Source organism: Herpailurus yagouaroundi, unplaced genomic scaffold (genome assembly GCF_014898765.1).
Source record: "Herpailurus yagouaroundi ecotype Mexico unplaced genomic scaffold, PumYag 162, whole genome shotgun sequence".
Taxonomy (NCBI): domain Eukaryota; kingdom Metazoa; phylum Chordata; class Mammalia; order Carnivora; family Felidae; genus Herpailurus; species Herpailurus yagouaroundi.
In genome coordinates, this window is record NW_024412403.1 from 45,694,364 (window position 1) to 45,712,453 (window position 18,090).

The 18,090-nt window shown below is 34.6% G+C and overlaps 1 protein-coding gene across 6 annotated transcripts in view; it reads left to right on the forward strand.

Annotated features, from left to right (window-relative positions):
* The window catches only part of EPHA6 (EPH receptor A6), an 868,919-nt gene that overhangs the window by 129,831 nt on the left and 720,998 nt on the right, over nt 1-18,090 (forward strand). The window lies entirely within an intron of this gene.

Sequence of the window (18,090 nt, forward strand, 5' to 3'; positions counted from 1 at the left end):
TTAAAGATATAATCACCTAGCAATAATCAAAAAATATATTAATAAATAATAAAAAACATAATTTAACTATGGGAACATAATAAATGAGGTTAATTTTTAAATAAAAGATCTAAGAAAAGCAATAGGTTTTACCACTGGCAGTTTAATTCTGAAATAAGTGCACAAAAGTAGGAATTATCTTTGCATGTGTGTAAGGTAATATTACAGTGGTATATGTCTACATGTCAACTTAATCCCAGCGTGTTACTTCTAAAGTTTGAGATATCTTTCTAATTGTTTATAGTTCTCTTGCCAACTTTTTCACAGAAAAATATACAGTAACCTACACTTGGTTTAAAGCTTTCCTCTCATTTGCCTTGTATTACAATTATTATTTCAGGGGATTTTGTTTTATTACTCTTGTTCTTCTTTCCCTAGTATTCAGTTGTAAACTCCTTGATAGAAGTGATCATATGTCAATGTATCATTATGTTTCTGTCTCCTATGAAGTGAGATAAATTGATTATAAAATATTAATTACATAGCAAGTTTGTTGATAGAACTAAATGTACAAATTCAAACGTTAAAAAAAATACTTGCCCTAAAAACATGCTTTATATATAAAATAGGCTATTGATTCCTAATATGTTGTGTTTATTAATTTCAGAATCATTTATGGGTTCATCTGCCTGGAAACTGTAAAGCAATTTTGGCATATGTGGCTACTGTCTTTTCTTAATGGTCTAACAGATTGCTATTTGGGACAGACTAGAATGGTGGTCCAAATCATATTTTAAAAAATTCTAACTTTTTCATGTTGCATTGAATAAACATTCAATGAAAGTGAACTGTTTAGTATCAGCCTACATAAAATAAGTAATAATAAAAATAACCCTAAAGGAAGGAAAAACATAAACCCTAAAGTAAGGAATAACGTAGGGTTATTTTATTTATTTTATTTTATTTAAATATTTTTATTTAGTTTTGAGAGAGAAAGAGAAACAGAGCACTAGTGAGGGAGGGGCAGAGAGAGAGAGGAAGACAGAATCTGTAGGAGGCTCCAGGCTCTGAGCTGTCAGCACAGAGCTGTCAAACCCACAAACCATGAGATCATGACCTGAGCCAAAGTCGGATGCTTAACCGACTGAGCCTCTCAGGTGCCCTGGGTTCTTTATTTTTTATAATGAGAGCATCATTGACAAATTTAGCTGCTCTAACTTCTTTATAGTATGGATTAGCAAAACTGAAAAGAGGCAGCAATTGTTAAGAGAAAAATGGACCAAGGAACAAAATTTTCTAACAGATTGAGATAGAGAAAAAAAATAACTAATCTTATTAATCAATAAATAATTTTAGTTGAAGTGCCAAACATATTTTTTCCAGTCAAGAAGAAAGGGTCATAAGTAGATCATATTTAGGAGTTTATAGTGACAGGTGAAGTTTAGCAATAGCTCTCTGCATAACTGCTCTCAGTGAATGAAGCAAGTCTCTGGAGAGGCTGTAAGAAAGGATTATAGTCCTTTAGAAATAGTCTGGGGACTAAGAGATAATTTAGTTTAAACCTGTCATTTTGTCTCACAGTACAGACCATATTTATATCTGTATGTGAGTATACATACAGGTGTGTGTGTATATATTTATATATGTACGCATACATATATATGTATGCACATAATCATATTAAAAATTGTAGATGAAAGGTGAGCTAGAAATCTTTATTTTCCTGGAGAATAAACTATAAAAATTAACTATTAACATAAAGGAGATAACAAAGAAAGTGAATTTAAGATTTGGGAAATTATCATTGAAATATAAGCAAGGTGAATTATGCAATTCATGATATGTATTCTTTAATATTAGTAGTATTAATCTAATGCATCAATTGTAATTATATATGTGTCCGTATAAATATACTGCCATATGTTTGTCCCCTTCAGCTACTATACACTTCTCTAAAAAATCCTTGAACAATTATCTACATATTATCTCATTACTTCTCCATGAAAGAGCTATCTGTATTCCCCATCTTTTCTCACAAAACCATTCCAGTCTGATTTTTGTCTAACTGTTCTGCCAAAAAAACTCAACTTAAGATCACCTATAATGCTCACATTGTCAAATTTGGCAGCCTTTGTCTTACATGAGCTGTCAACAGCATTAATCATATATAATAGTTACCTCTTTTTTGAAACAATTATATCAGTTGGTTTTCATAACATCACTCTATTTTGTTTCTTTTCTTATGTTTTCTATTTCCTTGGTTGATTTCTCCTCCAAGGATCAGTAACTTGACTCATATTGCCATTTAGTCTTCATGTGGTTTTATTGAGCCTTAAGACTTTATATTAACTAAATCCTGAATTTATATTCCAGCCTAGATTTCTCCTCTGAACTCAGACTTGTGCATCCAGAATTGTACCTGCTCAGCTTGGATGTCTGTCAGACATCTTATATAACTTATGCAAATCTGAACTCCTTATTATCACCTCTTCCTGTTCCTTCCACAGTAATCGCTGTTTCATAAAAGGGAGATCCAGCATTCGAGTAACTCTAAACAAAAACTTGGAGTTATATTTGACTTAACATTTACCTCAAACTTTACAATGGGTTCAACGGCAAATTTCTGTGGGTTTCCTTATAAATATGTACATAAGTTTTTCTTTTAAAATAAATTTAATTTTATTTATTTATTTTTAAGTTTTTATTTAAATTCCAGTTAGTTAACATACAATGTAATATTATTTTCATGTGTACAATATAGTGATTCAAAGCTTCCATACAATACCTAGTGCTCATCACAACAAGTACACTCTTTAATCCCCATCACCTATTTAACCCATCCTCCCACCTCACCTCCCCTCTGGTAATGATCAATTTGTTTTCCATAGTTAAGAGTCTGTTTCTTGGTTGCCTTTTAAAACCATTATTGTAACCACTCTGGTCCGTGATAACATCACCTTTCCCTTGGATTAGTAGAAATAGCAAGCGCTAAGTAGATTTTGTGATTCCATATTTACCATCCCCCCTAAGAGTCTATTCTACTTATAGACCTGTGTTGTCCAATATGGAGCCCCAGAGCTGATGGGTTCCCTGAAATGAAATAATTTTCACTTGCCCTATGTTGTCTGAATTATACATGTGGACAAATAGAATGAGCAGCTAACTTGTATATGACCAAGGCTAATGAAGGTTGTGTAAGCCAGATATTAGAATTAGGATAGGTTCTCAGCTTATTCTAGTAAGTAGCATATATTCCCAGCCTGAAAAAATTAGAATATAGATCTGTATGACTATCAGAGCACTTAACAAGTCCATATTTAGTTTTCTTATCTAAAATAACAAAAACAATGTTACCTAAACTTTGTAGATTTTTTGAGGGTTAAATTAAAAAAAATGTAAAAATCAGTGCAGCACAAAGCTGTACTTACAGATTTATATTTATAAATGATTAAAAATATATAAATCTATAATTACTAATAAAATCAACAGATTTAAATTGAGAACTTTAAGCATATCTTAAAGGCTGCAGAAAAGTGAAGGAGAGCAAATTTGCAGTTATTAAAACCATTATGATTCTGATGCCCAGGAAATAATATCCGCCTCCAAAATGTACGTGGAGAAAGAAAATATAGAGCAAACCTGTAATAAGTCAACATTTTCTCAATAAAATTCTTCATGTGATTTTAAAAAAATGAAAATCTGTACATGTTTTAGATAATTTTTCCCAACCATTTTAAAATAAGTATGAGGGCAAAAATTGGGATTTCCATTTGTACTTTGGTAAAATATAACTTGTATGTTTCTTAAAATAGACATACTCATTTAAAAATTAGGTTGTTTAAAGATCAATTGCTTTCGTATGTACTTTATATGCTTGGTATGTCCTATAAGACATCAAGGACATTTTCTGTTATTGCTTGTCAACTACCACACAAAAGAAACTGAAGACATTTTTTTAATGTTTATTTATTTATTTGGAGAGAGAGAGAGTGAGAGAGAGAGAGAGAGAGAAGGCAGAGGGGGGCAGAGGGAGAAGGGGAGAGAGAACCCCAAGCAGGCTTCAGGCTGTCTGTCAGTGCAGAGCCCGACACAGGGCTTAATCCACAAATTAGTCAGACTCTTAACTGACTGAGCTACCCAGGCACCATGAAACTAAAATTTTTTGTAACTACTCAGTCTGTATTCTGTTATAGTTCATATTTGACTTTGGTGTAAGTTTAGGTATTTTGGATATTTTAAAATATATTTCAAATATTAGGGATCAGTACACTCTTTAACCTATAGGAAAATGTAGCAAATCAGTAAGATTTTACTTTGATGTTACTTTGCTTCCCTGAAAGTTAGAAGAGGTTAAATATCTTAAAAATCAATTAATTTTAAGAAAAAGTCAATAAGCATTTAACATGTAATTATATTTTAATAAATATTAATTAAATGAAATAATTTCATGTTATAAATTATAACATGGAAGAAAGTATGAATACCTGGTTAGTCATCTTTTCTCTATCTCCGGAAAGCCTCCTTATACCACAAATTCAAGGAATTTGTAGTATATACCAGATCCAAGATAAATGAGAATCTGGCCAAGTTACTTTTTAAACCAAATACCTGTACTGATTGTTGAGATGTCTTACTGGGTAATAATTACCAATATTGATACTCAGAGGATTAGAGCAAGGTGTAAAAGCTTCAGGGGCCCCAGCGCTGATTGGTTTTCTGAAATGAGGTTGTCTTCACACACCCTGCATTGCCTGTTTTGACTGTGTGTGCTGAATTATGAGTGAGTGGGACATTTGGAGGCCATGCTATGCTCTTGCCTCTTGCTATGTATGGAATTTTGTTGTGTGCCCTACATACTGTCATAACACCAAACAAAGATGGTGTTACATGAAACTCTGGTGTCGGATTATTATGCCTGTTGCACTTGATTATTAATTCAAAACCAAGAACACTGCTGTTTATTCATAGGTATACACCAGGTCCAATATAAATGAGAATCTGGCCAAGTTACAGATTAACAGAGAGGAGTTATAGGTGGTTTTTCACTTCTTTTAAATACAATTATAGAATTTAACTAAAGTGATTAAAGTGAAAATGATAACATGAAACAAAAGTAACTACTGGCAATAAATGATATAAAATATATAGAAGTAATGTAGTTAATGAGAAGGTGGGCTATGGATTGAAAACTCTGCTCCATTATTTATTGTGTCACTTTGGGGATATTACCTAACCACTCTATGCCTCAATTTCTATGTAGTACGGTTTGGTTCATAATAATTAATGACTTCACGGGATTATTTTGAGAATTAAATAATTAAATTAAACTAAATGCTAAATAGTACTATTAGTATAGCACATGACATTAAACCTCTATAATTATTGGGATTATAAGAGAATGATATAGGATTAAAATAGGTAACAATTTTAATGACTAAAAAACATTAAAAAGGAAAGAAGGAAAGAGGCATGAGGAGAATTAACTGCTGAAATGTTTGACTCTATGCGCATACAATTTTAAATTGTATTTTTTTTTCTTTTCTGTCCCTACTATTTAAATATCAGTGTGTTTAGTGCTTTCTCCTCCATTTTTCCTCTACTGCTTAAACTTACTCCCTCTAGAACATCTTATCTGTGGCTACCATAATCATAGAAGGCTAGATATTAATCAAAATATTTTCTGTTGCCCTGAAATTTTATCTGAGCCTCACCCCATAATCCACATTGACTACTGGAAATTCAATCTTAACATTAGATGCTTTATATTCAAATTTTAATGGTCTTAACATTAAAATATTTGTGTCCTTCACTTCCTAAAATAATGTCCTTTTCATTCAGTGTCTTTTAACTAATGAAGTTCTATCTAGGCTGACCTCAGTTTTATTTTATTTATTTATTATTTATTTTTGAGAGAGACAGAGACAGAGCCTTAGCCCTGAGCCGGTGAGGGGCAGACAGAAAGCGAGACACAGAATCCAAAGCAGGCTCCAAGCTCAGCACTGTCAGCATAGAACCTGATGCAGGGTTTGAACTCAGCAACCACAAGACCATGACCTAAGCCAAAACTCATTCCTTTATTTACAAAGACTGAAAACTGTGCACTGAGTACATTATAAATGCAAACTTGGTATCATAGTCCATACATTTATAGCATTTTAGAAAAAAGAGATCTCTGTGACCTGAGGTAGTCATGAAACATAGCATGGTCTCTGGTGAAGATAGGAATTAAAGAGTAGAGTTGACTTACTATTTCTTAGCAACCTAGGAAATTGTGGTTTACATGGTTTGAGCTAAAGGCAGAAAAGAGAGTAGCCCTAATCCTAGAAGCTAAGATTCTAGGAACACTTCATCCTTTTTTATTACCCAAGCTGAGTACTTGTCCCCATTCTTCCACACTATACCAGGCATAGACTGTCATCATTTAGCATCCTCTCATACCCCCCTCCAGACAAGAAGGTGAGCTAGTTATGGTTGGAGCCTTAGTTGAATAGCCTGGTAAGCACCACTGAGCACAGTGACTAGTACATAATAGATATGTTTTCTAAACTTACTTTCTATTTTAGTATCAGGGTCAGTATTTGAATTCAGGATTTTCTGGATTTTCCATAGCCTATGTTTTCCAACATACCATGTAACTTAGGTTTGCCATGCTTTGTTGTATGCCAATCAAATATTTAATTTTTTAACAAGAAATTGCATTTGGAAATTCATTTATATCATTGAAAAATAAAGTACAGGATTTACATTTCAAATTATTAAATCACTATTGAGAAGTTGTATTTGTAAATAATTTAGTATTTACATTATTGAATATTATAAATGAATTATCAGAACTATAGTCACTTCTAATTTTAAGGCTCATTTTATCATCTCTACTTTCACTACAGAAACAATTTTAAAATTACTTTAAATATTATACAAATTATATGTTAATAATAAAGTACTCAAATGATATCAAAGTCCATGAAGTAAAAAAATGTGAAGTTTTTAGCTCCCACTTCCTCTATTAGAGTTAACTACTATTAAAACTTAGTATTGTTGATGCAAAATAAACAAACATTTTAAAATTTCTATGGGGTGCCTGGGTTGCTCAGTCGGTTAAGTGTCCAACTTTGGCTCAGGTCATGATCTCACGGTTCATGGGTTTGAGCCCCACCTCGGGCTCTGTGCTAACAGCTCAGAGCCTGGAGCCTGCTTGGGATTCTGTGTCTCCCTCTCTCTCTGCCCCTACCCACCCCTCTCTCAAAAATAAATAAAACATTAAAAAAAAAAAAAAAATTTTAAAAAAAAAAAAATGGAAGAAAGTTTTGTTTGAGCCCAAGTGACTGCTCTGGGAAGGGAACATTTGGTGTAGGGCCATATACGTTTTTTTAAATTAAAATTTACAAATTATTACATAAAGACCTTTTTCAGAAATTTGCAGACCTTAAGTTTCTACTGTGTTCAGGGATGTATGACTCTAATCTTATGGGAACCAGGGAAGTCTCTTACTTTTTATCTTTTGTATTTAGAATGTTCCTTTTGGTTATTTTCTTTAAGCACATGTACAGTTAGTGCCTGGGGCAGAAATAGAGCCCATGCTTTGAGGTTTCATGGAGTCATTTTGGCCTTGCTAAATGTTAATGTATAGCTTCCCAGGGAGCCCAGGAACAGGGCCCACAAACAGTAAAAGTTGAAAATTCCCTTTATATGTATCTATCTTTCCAGGCCCCGTCCCTTTTTTTTAATGGTCCAGTTCTGCAGTTTTAGGCAGATTTCTTCACTCTCCCTTGATAACATCATGGGCAACCTTCTGTATCAGCATGTGCTGATACATCTCATACTTGTCATTCCTGCTCTCTTATACCTCACTCCATATCCAAATGATTAGCAAGTCCTATCAGGTCAGCCTTAAAAAGATATCTAGTATCCATTTACTGCTGCTATTTTAATCTAGATGCTATTTTAATCTCCTCTCACTTGAACTATTTTTTTTTTTTTAATTTATTTTTGGGACAGAGAGAGACAGAGCATGAACGGGGGAGGGGCAGAGAGAGAGGGAGACACAGAACTGGAAACAGGCTCCAGGCTCTGAGCCATCAGCCCAGAGCCCGACGCGGGGCTCGAACTCCCGGACCGCGAGATCGTGACCTGGCTGAAGTCGGACGCCTAACCGACTGCGCCACCCAGGCGCCCCTCACTTGAACTATTTCAATAGCATATTCACTGATACCCTCCTTCACTTGCCTTCTGCAGCCTATTATCCATATAACCAGAATGACCCACTTAAAATGTAAGCCAGATCTCGTCATTGCTCATGACAAAATCTTCCAGTCATTTGAAATCTTATTAAGAGGGAAAGTCAAAATCTTCTAATGCCTGCTTGAGTCTTAGTGGTCTTTCTTCTCAGCTTTCTCTTTGAATTCATTTCTTTACCACTCCCTGCCTTGCACACTGAACTCCAGTCATACTGGCCCCTTGCTGTTTCTCAAATAAGTTGTGCTTCCTCCCAACTCATGCAATTTGATCTATTTCCTACTCCTTTCATGCTCTTCCCCCATATTTCTTCTTGTCTTGCCCCCTCAGTTAAGTTTAAGATATCACTTGGTTATCTTCTATAAAAGAAAACCTTTCTCTTTCACTCACTGCCCCCTTACCTTACTTCACTTTATTTTTTTCTATAGCAGTTTTCACCAGTGATATTTCAAATGTTTCTTCTTAATTTCCTTCAAAATAAGCTATCACCTAATAAACATTCTGTGAAAGCAGAGAGTTTATCTTATATTTTCACTGTTGTGTGCCCTAAATAGAACACTATCTGACACATAACAGGTTCTTAAAAAATATTTATTGAATGAATTATTGAATTATATGAATGTTTAATGAGCTATATTAACATTTCTATGTATTCTAAAGTATAAATCAACCATAATTTTTCCATTGACCTATTATAGATCTTTCATTTGTTTCTAATTTTTCCCTAATAGAAGTACTTCCCAGTGAACATTCTTATGATGTATTTCTATAGCATATTTCTAAAAGTATACATACTATATCAAAGGGTATAAAAATTTAAATTTGATATGTGCTGACAAGGTATCTTTCAAAGATGGATTATATGTATCTTTATAATAATGAGTGTTTTTATCCATGGACATGTTATATCGGTTACATATATTCAGGCTCCTTGTATTTTAATGAGTTTTATTCATACATGTGAATAGATTTGATATTCATACTGTTTATGGTTTTTCAATACCTATGCAAAAAATATTTAAAGTATTTAGTACTGTATGTTTTCCATGGAGGCAGAAGGGAAGCAGTTTTGGTATGTGAAGAATTTCCACTTAACTTGTGGAAGTTAGGATTAGTTCTATTTTATTTATTTTTTTTAAGTTTATTTATTTATTTTGAGAGAGAACAGGGGACCACACATGCAAGCGGGGGAAGGGCAAAGAGAGAGGGAGAGGAGATTCTCAAGCAGACTCCATGATGTCAGTGTGGAGCCTGACCTGGGGCTCAATCTCACAAACTGTGAGATTGTGACCTGAGCTAAAATCAAGAGTCAGATGTTTAATCTGACTGAGCCACCCAGGCGCCCTGGATTGTTTTTTTTTAATACTTGTATCAGTATTCCCAGTCCCTTAACTCATTTTTGGTAAATTTCAAGATTAATGGCAAAAGGAATACATGACCTAAGAAAAAGATACTATGGTGTGAATTTATAGAAGCAGGCAGAAATTTTAAGAAATAAGGGTTGAGTGGTACTTTTTATTGAATAATCTTTATTTTAACCATCACAGAGTTCAATGATTTAAAAAGGTATATAATGAACAACACTCATTTTATTATCCATGTTAGTAAATCCAGTATTTCCCACCTTCTTACACATTATGCTAATGACTTTTTCAGATGAGTGCACTTTAATTAAAATATAGGAGTCACTTGAAAAATGTTATAAGTAAGAGCAAATACAGACTGTGTTTGTGTGATATGAAAAATGTTTTGAAGAAATCAGCTGAAGAATCATTTGTTGGTAGCTCTAAGGGATAAAAATATTTAAAACACATGCTTTTTTCGTAGTTATGTGAATTAGTATTCAGTAGGAAATGGGGTAAACATGCCCTCTACATTTCTGAGCAAATGTTTCAGCAGGTTAGTGTCAAAGGTTGCTAAATGGAAAAATGTTCCATGCTGTAAAAAGAACATGAAAATAAATTTTAGAACATTACTCAATACATATGCACTTCTTTACAAGTGCCTTCCTAAACCTTCTGAAGAAATAGCAATTTATATACAGAGAAATGGCTTAGAGGTTGGTAATTAGAAGCAAAATTTCTTTCCTCGAAGGTTATTGAGAAACTGCTAATAAGAGGTGATAACATAGGTGATAGTAAGTAATCCTGATGAGTGAATCACAAAGTTTGAGCATATTCTGATAGCTATGACCCATTGAACTGACTAGACTGCTTCTAACCCAACATAATTCAAATGAATACAAATAATGCACTTAACCCAAAGCTGGGAAACAGCTCTCAGCTTTTTGAGATTCTGGGAGGAAATCTGATGGACTCTGTTAGCTTTTTTTTTTTTTTTTTTAATTCCTTCTAGTTGAATGTTATGACTTTGGAATGAAAAGAAGATATGTTAAGTAAACAGTAGGTGACAGAACTTAGAATTCCATACAGAAGGGTTCCTGGAAAGCTAGAAGACACGTTTTGCAAAGACCTGAACGAATTAATTTGGCAGGAGAATTGTCCTTGTGATCAGGAGGGCATGAAAGTAAAATTTTATAAAAAAGATGAGAAAATTGTTCAGGTAATTCCACAAACCCAGTTCAAGAGAGAAAATACTAGTGTAGAAAATTTGAATCAGTGATGAGAAAAATAGAAATTGAATGAAATAAAATACTTCTGGACCTAACTGTAAGTGTATTGAACAGAGGAGGAATAATGTGCAGAGTGATTTGGAAAATAACAAAGAGTCATTAAAAGGAATTTGGATAACAGCAATGCAATGGTTTTGGTGGATCAAAACATAAGACCCAAAGGGAGAGAGTCTATGAAGTTGAAGAGTATTTGGAGATATTAAGAGGAGAAAAAGTAAGTGTTGGCAGTGTTGGATGGCTAAGGACATTACCATGTTACACACAGAGGTTCTCAATTTAATTTTGAAAATTTGAACCAAATGAACATACAAAATGGGACCTCTAGTTTCTGGATCTTTTCATATATGCAGAAGCGTGCTTTACTTAATTTTAATGAAATTCTCCTATTTCTCAATGTAAAGAATCCGTAATGGGGAATGCATTATGGCCTTGAGTGCCTCGTAACTACAAAGAATAATAGAAGTTATTAAATTTTAATCACTTGTTAAGTTCCTGTCAACATAGCACTAAATGGTATTGTGAAAATATGGAATCCTTGGCCTGAATATTATGTTTTTTGTTTTTTGTTTTTTTCCAGTAATGATTACATTGCTCATGAAACCAGGAGCAAAACTCTACTTGGGGTGATTAAAGAAGCTTTAATATGTAGCCTTCATAAGTTTCTTGAAGTATGAGTAGAATTTGGATGGATAGAGATATAGTAGGGAAGAAGATGATAAGCAAGGTGGAAAAGACAAAGGAGCAAAAAAGTTAAAATAATTATTTCATTTTGGCAAGGTTTACAGAGATCTTAAAACCCCAAAATAAACAGACTCTGAAAAAATGGTTCAAGTACAAGAAATGTCTTTGGGAGTTACCTTGGGGTTATCTGCCACTGGACACAAGTGACCTGCCATATTTGTAAACTAATTTTCTAGAATCCTTTGGTTGAGGACTTCTTGGAGTATGTGTTGATTCCCTAGAACCTGTGATACCCTCTCTGGTGTTATAGATATTTTTCTCAAAGGGACTTGGCCTGCTATTTAGTTGATTGGCTTGGGGTATGAGAAATATTGTAGTGCAGAATGTGGGTCTGGTATAATAACTGCACTGTCAGCACTGATATTAGCTTTTATGTGTTCTGGTCTTGAAATTCCTTGGTTTTGATATTGAACAATGCTGGCATGGTGTCTCAGCTATCTCATTTCTTAGAACATCATGACCTTTTAGCCAATGCCACAGATCCCTGCATGTGCATTTCCTCTGATTGCCATTCAAGCTTGGCTGCCCATTTTGGCACTTAGAACAATTACATCCACCTTTCATCTTACATTTAAGTGTTACCATCTGGCTGCTGCTATTCCAAAATCCCATCATTACCATTCTAGCTAGGGAACCAGTTTCATAAGCAGACCTCCAGCTCCACTTTCAGATCTGGTCTATAAATCCCAACTGAGTTTCTGAAGATGAGACTATTCTCATTAGCACATTCCTTTTGGCTATAGGGAAATGTGTCTTTAGGGCTGTCCCAGGAATATAGTCAACTGGTGGATTCTTTACTGTTATTTAATGCAGCTAGTGTTGTATGTTTATCTCTCTGAAGTTTTGATCCCTTCATCAAAACTTGTCATAGGTAGTTTTACCTTTTTTACCATAGATTATTATCACCCTCTCCCCTAATCCCTGCTTCGAATAAGTATCCTAAACATCCTAACAGCATGTAATAACCACTCTAGGTGTCATTAAATTCCAGGTCACAGATGAAGGGTCCCATATTAAACAACCCTCTTTTATCTGGCCTTATATTATGCCCTTCCTTGTCTAATTGTCTTGAGATCTATTCCCAGGCATCATTTCACAATTCCGCCTATACATATTAGCCAGGGCTTATAGTTCTTTTGATCAATAATCCCTTCCCTCCCAGTGAAGGGGGAATACTTTTATAATTGGGTTACACTGAGAATTGACTGTACTTGTTGACCTCGAAGCCTTGAAGAAGGTGGAAAAAGAGATCTTGAAGAAGGCTGGCCTCATCTTACCAGATATCTACCTGAGAAAAAGCCACGGAATATTCCCCAGGCAAAAGGAGGCTGTTGTCCTTTAGCAAAGGTGAATGAGCTATTTCTGCAGGCCCACACATTTTAGGAAAATCTGGGGATTCAGGTTCTCAAAGATTTCCATTCATCTCCTTCTCTGAGTCTTAGATCCTTCCATATATATGCCTGACTTTATTTAAGAGACACAACTAGGCTGTGAATTCATTCTTCTCTGCAGTTTTGTTTCTTGCACAACCAGGTCCTAAGCTTGCTTTGCATTCCTAACTGCCTTTACACTACAGATTAGTATCTTTATAAATACCATTTTTTTAAAAAGCCCTTTATTTCACTCTACTCTCCTGAGTTGGATGCTACTGAGTTGAGTATATCTTTTTTTTTTTTCTTTCAGTGCATTGATAGCATTTAACAGTAACCATTCTTCTTATAATTACCTTTGCTACTGCAGTGTCACTCAAATCCTGGAGTTACTACATAAACTAATGTAATAGCTCCACCTTATGACATCTTAGTTTACCATAGGTAAGGATGTTAGTAATTTAGATACTCGAGAATCCAGGGGTTGTCATTACCCCAATCATTGCCAGTAGTAGAATCCTTGCAACCATTTTGTCAGTGAGTAATCCATTTACCGAATCATTTTTTTTGTACAAACTAACTTAGTTGCAGTTCCCCTATAAGGTAATGGTGAGAGAATAATTCAGGTAGTTTGTTTGGGAGCAGGGTTGGGAAGGAAAAGTGATGCAGAAAAAGGATGACAGCAATAAAAGATACTTTATTAAGCTAGTGAATACCATGGATAACTGGAGCTTAATACCACCAGGACATTCAGGGAAACGGTATAAAACACATGTCTCAAACCCTAAATTTGATGAGTTATTTGCTGAGGGCTTTTCCCATAGGGATGTTAATTTGTCAGCACTTCTGATGTGGTGTGTACATAGAGCTTCTGTAGTTTGAGGGGGTAAAAAAAAAAACAACTGTCATGCACAGAATTGATGTTAGAACATCCCAAAAGGTCAGAGGAAATGGGCAGAGCACTGACAGCATCTACTTACTACAGGGAAGAAAAAAAAAAAAAAACTAAAGTTAATTCATATTAGGGTTCAAGATGGTGGCTTAGGAAGATTCTGAATTTACTTCCTCCTACAGACACAACAAATATATAGCTACATATGGACTAATTCCCTCTGTAAAGAACCTGAGAACTAGCTTAACACCTCCATAACAAAAGATAAAAGGGACCACCATACCAAGATGAATAGGAGAGTCAGAAACATACTCTCAGCAGAAACCCCATACCTGCCCACAATGAGGAGGGATCTCAAAAAACAAAAACAAACAGATATAAATGGAGCTTCTCCCTAAGGAGAAAAAAGGTTTGTGCCCATACCAGGGACCCTAGCTTTTGAGTCCTGGACCAGAGAGATGAGCCCCTGAAATGTCTCATTTTGAAAACCAATGAGGATTATGTTCAAGGGAAACACAGGGCTGTAGGGGAAAAGATTTTGCTTTCAAAGTGCCCACATGCAAATCTATTCACCCTGGGACACAGTGCAAAAAAACCAGCAGTTTGGAAAAATCCTAGGCCATAGGTGAGGAGATTTACTTGCTAAACTTAAAGCACCTGCCAGATGGGCCAGTGTCTGCTGGAAGTCTCCGAGTATTCAACACTGGTAGATGCTCTTTATAGCTTCCCTCTACCTTGCTGGCACCAGTACTGGCATGCATCATTTTTTTACCCTCCTAACTGCCTAACAGCACTTGGTGAACAGCCCCACCCCTATCCCACCTCACTTGTCCTGCTCCAACCGACACAAAAACCTACCCCAAACCCCTCTATACCACTTGCACATGCCTGTCAGATACAGCAGGTGAGCCATCCTGTCTCGCCACTCCCCCCCCCGCCCCAATCACTCTTGTAACCCTGCTAGAGCCAGTGGGCATGTTCAGACACAGAGAATGCCCCTTGAGCACCAGGCTCGGGTTGTCAGGAAGGATTGTGATTTTGGACTCCATAGGTCTGAAATAATTGGGGAGACAGCTCAGTAGACAATCAAGAACTAAAGCAAGGTTGAATAACATTTATGTCTTACATAGAATCACTCCTTAAAGACAGGGAGAGAGATCACTATTTCACATAGTACACAGAAACAGAGAAAATCAACCAAAATGAGGAAATAAAGGAACATGTTGCATATGAAGGAACAAGATAAAACTACACACACACAACCTTAATTAAGCAGAGATAAGTAATTTATCTGACAAATTTGATAAATCATCAAAGTAATAGTCATAAAGATGCTCACTGAAGTTGGGAGAAGAATGGATGAACACACTGAACACTTCAACAGAGAGATATAAAATAAGAAGAAAGTACCAAGTAACTCATACAGTTAAAAAATATAACTGAACTGAAAAATGCACTAAAGAGTTTCAGCAGGAGACTAGATGATACAGACAGCAGACCCGTGACTTGGAAACAGAATAGTGAAAATCACTCAAATAGGAAAGAAAAAAAAATGAGGATAGCTCAGGGATCAGTGAAACTACAAGTATAATAACATTTGCATATAGGAATCCCCGAAGAAGAGAGAGATAAAGGGGCAGAAAACTTGCTAGAAGAAATAATGGCTGGAAACTTCCCTAACCTGGGAAAGGAAACAGACATCTAGGTCCAGGAACCAAAGAGAGTCCCAAACAAGATGAACCTAAAGTGAGCCCTAAACAAGATGAACCCAAAGAGATCCAACCAAGTCACATTATAATTAAAATGTCAAAAGTTATAGAGAGGATCTTGAAAGCAACAAAGGAAAACAACTGGTTATATACAAGGAAAACCCCAGAAGGTTATCACCTTAGTTCTCAGCAGAAACTTTGAAGGCCAGAAGAAAGTGGTATGGTATACTGAAAGTGCTGAAAGAAAAAGTAATCAACCAGAGTACTGGCAAGATTATCATTCAGAAATGAAGGAAGGATAAAGAGTTTCTTAGACAAGTAAAAGCTAAGGGAGTTTATCACCACTGAACTGACCTTAAAAGAATTATTAAAGGGACTTTTTTAAGCTAAAAATAAAAGGCCCTAAATAGAAATAAAAAATTTATGAGAGGAAAAGAATCAGACTGGAAAAGGTAAATATCCAGTAAAGATAGTGGACTAACCACTTATAAACCTAGTATGAATGTTAAAAGACAAAACCAGTAAAATCAACTATAACTACAATAATATGGTAAGGGATACACAAAATAAAAAGAGATAAAATATGACATAAAAACATAAAATATGGAATGGGATGGAATAAAAATGTAGTGCTTTCAAAATGTGGTTAAACTTTAATGACTATTAAAATAGACTGCTATATATAGGTCATTATATGGGAATCTCATGGTAACCACAAACCAAAGTCTAATTGATACACACAAAAAATGAGAAAGGAATCTAAGCTTAATACTAAAGAAAGTCACTAAACTACAAAGGAAGAGACAGAAGAAAGGAGCAGAGAAAAACTATAAATATAGCCAGAAAACAATTAACAAAAAGGCAGTTAAGTACATGCCTATTAATAATAGTGTTAAATATAAATGGGTAAATGCTCTAATCAAAAGACATAGTGTGGCTGAATGGATGAGACAACAAGACCAATCCATATGCTGCCTAGAGGAGACTTACTTTAGATCTTAAAGACACACACATACTGAAAGTGGAGGGGTGGAAAATGATATTCTATGCAAATGGAGCAAAAAGAATGGGGTAGCAATAATTATATAGACAAAATAGATTTTAGAACAAAGACTATAACAAAAGACAAAAAAGAACAATACATAATGATAAAGGCACCAATTCAACAAGAGAATATAACATTTGTAAATATTTATGCACTCAACATAGAAGCACCTAAATATAAAAAAGATATTAACAGACCTTGAGGGAGAAATTGACAGCAATACAATAGAATTAGGTGGCTTTAATACCCCCACTGACATCAATGGGTGAATCATCTAGAAAGAAAATCAATAAGGAAACATGAGCCTTAAACAACACATTAGACCAGATGGACTTAAGAGATGTATACAGAACATTCTGTCCAAAAGCAGCAGATTCCTTTCAAATGCACAAAGAACATTTTCTAGGGTAGATCACATAAATTTAAGATTGAAATTAAGCATCTTTTCTGACACAGTGTTATTAGACTAGAAATCAATTACAAAGAAAAAAATTGGAAGAAAAAACCCACAAACATTTGGAAACTAAACAGTATGCTGCTAAATGACCAGTGGGCCAATGAAAATATCAAAAAGGAAATCAACAGATACCTTGGAAACGTAAATGGAAACACAACATTCCAAATTCTATGGGATGCAGCAAAGGCAGTTCTAAGAGGAACGTTCTTAGCAATACAGGACTACTTTAACAAATAAGAAAAATCTCAAATATACAATCTAGCTTTATAACTAAAGGAACTAGAAAAGGAAATGAAGCCCAAAGTTATTAGAAGGAAGGACATATAATATCAGAATGGAAATAAATGTAATACAGGCTTAAAAACAATAGACAATATCAATGAAACTAAAAGCTGATTCTTTGAAAAGATAAACAAAATTGACAAAACTTTAGCCAGACTCATCAAGAAAAAGAAAAAGAAAGGGCCCAAATAAATAAGATCAGAGATGAATAAGAACTTAAAACTAATACTAAAGAAATGCAAAGGGTCATAAGAGTGTACTATGAACAGTTATATGCCAACAAATTAGAAAACCTAAAAAAAATGGATAAATATCCTAGAAACACACAGTCTTCTAAACTGAATCATAAACAAATAGAAAATCTTAATAGACCAAATACTAGTAATGAGATTTAATCAGTAATAAAAAATCTTCCAACAAATGAAAGTCCAGGACCAGATGTCTTCACAGATGAATTCTACCAAAACTTCAGAGATTTAATACTTATCCTTCTTAAACTAGTCCAAAAGAATTAAAAATGAGGGAATATTTCCAAGCTCATTTTCAATGCTAGCATTATGCTGATAACAAAACCGAAGATACCACAAAAAAATTACAGCTAATATCTCAAATCAACATAAATGCAGAAATCCCCAATATATTTGCAAACCAAGTTCAACACTACATTAAAAGGATCATACACCATGATCAAGTGATATTTATTCCAGGGATGTAAGAATGGTTCAACATCTGCAGATCAATCAACATG